Source organism: Labeo rohita, unplaced genomic scaffold, assembly GCF_022985175.1.
Source record: "Labeo rohita strain BAU-BD-2019 unplaced genomic scaffold, IGBB_LRoh.1.0 scaffold_108, whole genome shotgun sequence".
NCBI classification, from domain to species: Eukaryota; Metazoa; Chordata; class Actinopteri; order Cypriniformes; family Cyprinidae; genus Labeo; species Labeo rohita.
This window is the reverse complement of record NW_026127208.1, coordinates 1-7,282: the sequence shown is the minus strand read 5'-3', so window position 1 is coordinate 7,282 and position 7,282 is coordinate 1. Positions and strand designations below refer to the sequence as shown.

At 36.7% G+C, this 7,282-nt stretch overlaps 1 long non-coding RNA gene across 1 annotated transcript; it reads left to right on the top strand.

The window, feature by feature from the left end:
- The first annotated feature begins 3,762 nt into the window (after window positions 1-3,762).
- LOC127157463 (uncharacterized) lies at window positions 3,763-7,267 on the top strand. Its single transcript, XR_007825908.1, has 3 exons — window positions 3,763-4,230; window positions 6,152-6,217; window positions 6,845-7,267. It is a non-coding gene; the product is annotated as an uncharacterized LOC127157463 (long non-coding RNA).
- The last annotated feature ends 15 nt before the right edge of the window (window positions 7,268-7,282 follow it).

The following is a 7,282-nucleotide window of genomic DNA, read 5'->3' as shown; positions in this document are numbered from 1 at the left end:
TTTAGTTTCATACATAAACATCACTCAAATATGAACTACCTGTGACTATGCTCAGATGACGGGATATGAGCAACAGACAGTATGTCAGTGAAATGAAGTATAAAAAAAAAATGAAGTATACCTACGGCAAAGAATGTAGAATCATCTCTAGACACAGACTCAGTTCAACATGCACATTCTTTTGAATTTGATCAGGAACTGGAAATAAGCTGAAGTTCATCTATGTGTATTCTGAATGTAGCTCTCAGCACTATGACTGTGATCGTGGATCATGAGCCTGATCATTCATACTTCATTACAGTATTTTTGACCAGAACAGTCACTATCTTCTGGCATTCCCCACCAGACTTGTGTAACTGGTGAATTTTTATTCTTTTTATATATCATTTTTATTCTTTTTATGTTGATCAAAATATTACAAAGTCTGAATTCCGTTGTTAACATATATATGTATATGTGTGTGTGTTTAGCATTTATGCAGTCAAATGAGACTTTTGTTTGTAGTAATCTGGCTCCATCTTGTGGCTCTTGTCACAATGAGCTGTTTGAACAATGGCTCCTAATCCACACAAGGTTTGGTCTGGTTTTGGGTAAGTAATTCCCTTTCTCAGAATTACAGAATTATTACTTTTGTCCAAAAAGTAAAAGCTCTGATTCTGGGTGTCAGTTGCTTTATTGTCTTTACACACATACACACACACACACACACACACATTTGTTTTTGTGAATTGTGGGGACTTTCCATAGACTTCTATAGTTTTTATACTGACCATATTATATTGTCTATCCCCTAACCCAACCCTAACCCTAACCCTAACCCTAACCCTTACAGAAAACATGTTTGCATGGTTACACTTTCAGATAAACATCATTTACTATTTTTAATCTTTTTTTCTTTTTTTTTTTTTTTTTTACATTGCAGGCCGGTCCCCACCATGCCATAAATTTCAGGTTTTACTATCCTTGTGGGGACATTTGGTCCCCACAATGTGTATATATAAAATGATGGGAAAATCAGAAATCAATCACTGTAATATTTATTCATATTTATAAAACTATCTTATAAATCTAATCCACTAACCCTCATCTAAATGTCAATGTTGTTGGATGGTTTCCATCTGGAGGGAAAAACGGATAAGTTCATGGCTCATTTTAAAAGATAACATACTCTTTTCCATTGTTTATGTTTTAAATGACAGCATGTACGTGTTGATTAGCATACACTAATAAAACTTAATTGCAGTGAAATGTTCAGTACCTTTAAACTTGTCTTATGAACTCACATAGTACTAACACACTGGTGAGCGTTTGAGTGTGACAACATAACTGTTTTTCATGGTAATGATGACGAAATTTGTTTTTGGCAATACATATGAAGCTGCATCACAAGATAAATCTCCTTCTGTTGTGTGTATGATCAGTGATGGCGGTTTACAGTCAACCTCGGTTGGATTGTGGTAACATACACAAACATGAGTTCAACAAGGCTGAAGCTACTGAAGATGCTATCAGTCTGGAGTGGCGGTCGGACCTTATTGCTGACAGTGAAGTTTGGTGTCCTTACTAACTTCATTCAGGTGAGAAAATGAGAAAAAAAAAAATGTCATTCAACTTGCAGGAATAATGAGAACAGAATGCTGGATCATAGCTTTTGCCTATGAGAGACCGCTCTGGTTCACAAACGAATCGGCATATTTTCACAGCCAGACGTATATATTTGTGTATATATTCTACAGTCATCACCGTCTCTGTTAAATCTATTTTACTGCAGCTTTTTCCATTAGTGAAGGTGAGAAGAAATAGTCTATAGTAAATGCCTGCAAAAACAGCTGTCATGGAAATTCCCAATGCTAATCTGACTTCACCACAGTCAACTCAAACAACTACAGTTGTTAATATAATAACTACAGTATTTCGGTTTAATTTCCTGAATTCCTCCAAAACAATATAATCCAATATTTCTCTGAAGTATTGTGATGGTACGCTGTTACCCCGAGGATGTCTTCCAACACTATCACTGTGTTTGCGGCGGTCTTTTGAGCGTAGAATCTTTAGTACTCCTATTCCTCAGCTGCGTAGCATATACCAGACACCACTCCCAAGTTGCTCTTTTCAGGAATGAAAGTTTTATTCACGGCCCACTGGTCACAACAACCAAGAGAGACTCCCTGAACAGAAAGATACAGGTACATTTATACATTAACTGTAAAAATCAATATCAGTCAAGTCTTCTTTACTGTAATTGGTTATACTGATCTGGTCATTGGTTTGTCATATGACATAGTTCTACTGTTTTAAGCACTTTTTGGGTAAGTATAGATTGTTTAATCAACTGTCAAAGTCATAATGTTCATACATTTGTTGCCCTGGTACAATAGTGTGTTTTCATTTTCTTACACATCGCTTAAAGTTACAAAATAACTGAAGTGTAATTTTTCTTTTTTAACTGGCAGATGGCATACTATATAGTGCATTACCGCCATCTGCTGGAGATAACTGAGATAACCGCTTATGTCATGAGCAAAACCACTGACAAACAGACAGAGCCCATCTAAATAACAGACCCTAGGGGTAAATATATATGTACAAAAGTTAACTTAATGTAACTTAATGTAACTATATAAAATATATTATTTAATGTATAAATATGTATTCATTGTAAAACGGTTTCATTTTGAAACAACGAACATTCCTCTTCCTGATGGCGATGTGGTGTGTTTTTCTAACGTCATTAGAATTATATGTTGGGTATTCATGGTCATTATGGTAATAAAACAGTATGCCTGTTGGAATGTTGCCAACCTCAGGTCTAGATCAGTTAGGTTATTGTTTACAAAAAGTGTTGTTGTACTTAGAAACATTTCTAAATATATGTATTAGATGCCCACCTGAATGTATGAACAATCACCAGAATGGCAGACAAAAGTCTGACAAATTTCAGCATTTTAAACACAATAAGAAATTGTCTTTACAATTGCAATGATAACATTTATCAAAATAAGTACTTATGGAAAACAATTTTACAGCTTCCCAAAAGTAGCTGAAAAACCAGACCAGACTCTCTTTCTTCTTTTCTTGTTGTTTTAGGGCGGTTGGCAAAAGCAGACTATTCTTCTACCGCTTCCGCCTCTGCTATTTGTGTCAGATTAAAGAACTATTGCTGCCAAAAGCAGACCAACCTCTGAAATAAACTTTTAGGTGTGTTCGACTTCATCTACGGCTACAGACGGCGATCAACGAGAGCAGCCGAGAGCAGTCGGGGGCGGAGTTGAAAACGGAGGCGTCAAGTCGGACACTTTTTACTCTCGTTAGTGAAGCTCTCGCGTTATTTTCATGCTCTATCACAGATGAAGTGAATTAAATGCAATATTTATCAAATACACCGACTTTTCAAAAAGGGTTTTCGTGAGCAAAAGAAACACGTTTCATATACTGCTTAATACAGCGCCATCTGAACAAGAATAACGATCAACATGAACATATACTATTTAAATACTAATAAAGTGGGGTTACTTATGCTTTTATCCGTGTTTTATGATAAACCGGACTCAATATAACATTGCGACTACAGTAAAACACTTTTATTGTTCTAAAAACACAGATTTGTCAGCATTATCGGACTTGAGGAGGTTAGAATAAACCCAAAACACCCGTGATCGTTGTCATGCGGTGAATCTGGCCATTCGTGAAACAGTCATGTGGTCATCAGAGCTCCTGCAGCCGCTCTGAACAAACTGCACCGGCTGAGTCAGTCGCTGCTCTCGAATCGATATCGCGGTACTTTGATGCCACACGTGACAGTCACAAGGCGTCGGCGTCGCCTCAAGTCGGACAAAATTTCTAACCAGCATGCACTGCTTCAAGTCAGAATTTGATCGAGCTGCGCAGCGCTGCGTTAAGTCGAACACACCTTTTATGTACTGTTGTGGTGCATCATGGGCGGTGGAAGAAACCAAATGCAGAGAATGGAGGGGATTGTTTGCGTTAGACTAAAATGCCTTTACAATGTTGAAACATGAACAAGGTCATGTACAAAAATATACTTATAATTTTATATAATTATAAGATTGGTGTTTGTTTATTTAGTGAATAAAACTCTTGGTTATTTGCAATCCTGTAAATGGTTGTGCCCATAAGTATAAATGTACAGCAGCGGAACTGGCAGGTGATTGTTGGTCTGAGATGGAAGTTGGAGAGTGAAGAACCCTCTGATGACTGGAAATATAGCATGTGAGATATCAGTTTTAATGTTATTTGTTTTTCCCTTGTTCCTTTCTCCTTTCTGTAAATACTTATCCTGCTTTGTGTATTTGTAATTTTGCTGACATATCTAACCAATAGGAAGTTTGTATTGAGATTAAGTGTTGTGAGCCTGAGAAATTGTTTCATTAACATGCATGTTTAGAGGCAGGAGAGGAGAGCGCACGCAGTTTGATTGTGACTTGAACTGCTTCAGACTAGACTAACTGGAGTTTTCGCATGGTGTATTTTTATTTCCCCATACGTACGTTGTAGTTTGTCAGTAGTGTGTATTTTTTTTTGTCTCCCCGTTAAGACCCAATGCTGCCACGTTTTGAGTGCTTTAGAGACTTATTTTATACATAAACAATCTATGATTCACAGGGTTACAATCGGTCTTTTAAATGCTTCATTATCACTGGCAATGGGTGAGTAACATTCAGCTGCATCCCACACAGAGCTTGTATAGGGTTTATTCTACAGATCTTCTGAGTTCATGAGTTTAATTTGTACTGTTTTTTTTGTGTAAGGCCTAGTCAGTTTATTAATGGGTTAACAGGCATTTGTTTCATGTTTAAACTGAACATTGTAGGCACTTGAAATTGTACACTAATTAATTTAATTGTTTGGTGGGGCTGCGGTTAATGTATTGACATTAAATTCCTTTTTAACGTGATAGTTTTATTAGCGATAGATTGAAGCGCTCGTGTGTGAACACTGAGCATGAGCTGCATTGAGAAAGTTCCGTCACTAATTAACATCGCAACGAACATTAAGCATGACTTCAGAAACAACAGATTCCAGCGCTAGCGGCCAGATCGCATCTTATTTAACAGAAAGGAATGTTTCATCAGCATTAAGTGCGTCCGTGCTGCGAGATGTTCAAAAAAGTGGTAAGGACAATATCAGCCTGGCAAAAAGTAGTGGGGATATGTCCCAGCCATAAATTATGCCTATGGTATCGACGATAGTCAGAGATATCACCTGTTTGACAGTAGCAAGATGCTGATGATGGTGATGAGTATTATTATTATTATTATTATTATTATTATCCGTCCAAAAGAAATGATGCGCTAATTTTTAGCGAAGCAGCGTGGAGGGACGATTCAGAAACTTAATTGTCGCTGTGCAGCTGGTGTCAACAGGCATTTATTAGAGTGGCCACGATCAGCTCCTGTGGCCGCGTTAGAGCCGTAACACGCAGCAGACGTGTGCAGTGCAAATAAGGGGTAAGAGATTTATTCATCATACAGTGTATATAGCTTCACTGATTATAACAGGAGTGCTTTTTAAAGTGCATATACTCACGCCATACTGAAATCATTGATAATTGATGATGTTGTTTGGTAACGTAAATGTTGTTTGCTCATTTTCTGTAGCTGCCTTGTAAATAACTGGAAATGAAGGCATTATAATTAGTAGTTTAAAATGTAACTTAAAATGGTAAATTGTTATGTTAAATGCAATTTCAGTCATATGCAAAGGTGTAGCTTTATTGTGTGCAGAAAGTTAATGTCATTATCGTTTTTAACAGCTTCGGTGTATAAGTTCTTGGTGAATCCATGACACTAGTAGAGGTCTTCACCAAACAAACACACTTTATCACTACCAACAGTAGTGATAGATGATTCAGCTTAGCCCACATAGACTTTTTTTTTTTTTCTCTACTTTCATAACTTGAATTGTAGGGGCAATTGCATTTGAATAGGCTTCATGCAGTGAATACTTTTGGATTCAAGGTGTGTGTGTGTTTTATTTTTATTTATTTATTTATTTATTTATTTTTTTTTAAATTACGTACTCTGTTAGCTTGCACACATCCACTCATTGTCACTGGTGATTTCAACAATTCCTTTTGAATGTCATGCAGTGGAAATCCATGTTCATTCCACATGTACTCTATTGTCCTCAGGCCAGCTGGAATCTTGGAGTTGGATATACTGCTTTCCTGTACAATAATGGCGTTTTGCTTATTACGGTAAATACTAAAGTACTCCAAGCTCTGCTAGCTGTATTTGCACTTGGCCTTTTTTGTTGGTTCTGTTAATGTATTGTGGGGTTGTTTGGGTTTTGTTTCATATTGTTGTTTTCATGTTTTTTATTTTTTTTATTTTGTAGTTTGATTCATGCTGTTTGTGTCTTGCTTCCCTTGCCCTCATGTTTTCCTGCCATTGGTTCCTTAGTTCAATATGTCATGTTCTCATTGGTTGTTGTAGTCATGTGTCTGATTGCTCATTGGTTTTTTCGTGTCATGTGAGCCTCTTTGTTTGGTATAAGTAGCCCTCATGCTGCCATTTGTCTCTGCTTGTGGATTAATGTTGTAACCTGTTGTTGGTGAGTGTGTTCATGGTCAAGTCTGTTTCATGTTAAGTTTGTTCATGTCATGTCATGTCAAGTCAAGTCATCAAGTCATTGTTTGTATTATTGTTTGTTTGGATTACACTTTGGATTAGTAAAGATGCACTTGGGTTCTCATCACAACTCGCCACTTCAGTGGATCATTCATTACAGTTAAAGCATAGATTTCAATTTTGCTTTTAGTCTTTTTTGCAATTATGTACTTTATGGATTATTATTAGCTAAAGCTGCTCTCTGCTCATCTTAGGCTGATTCTACCAGAGGACATGGTGACTTCACTTTCTTCCAGACCACAACCCAAGCAAGTATATTTGCTTTCTCTAATAGCTGTATATTTAATCTTAATTGAATTGTCTGCTTTACAATTTCAGGCTTTGTGTAAACTTAACTAGTTGAAACAGAACTGATTGTTTCCATTCTGCATGTTGGCCATTAGGTTGAGCTGTGTTCCCTAAAAGTTTTATGATGGTGAATGCAGACTTTGAAAGCAGCCTTTGATTAGGTGTAGTAATTGTTGAGAAGTCATCTGAGCTTGTTTACTAGAAATAAGGAAGCAGAGATGCATTTAGCTATGTGCTTAATAAAGCTTTAGGGTTGTTAAAATTGTTGACAGATTGGAAAAACAAAGGCTCTCCAGTGTTTGCTTGTTTATTTATTTATTTATTTATTTATTTAGTACTGTACT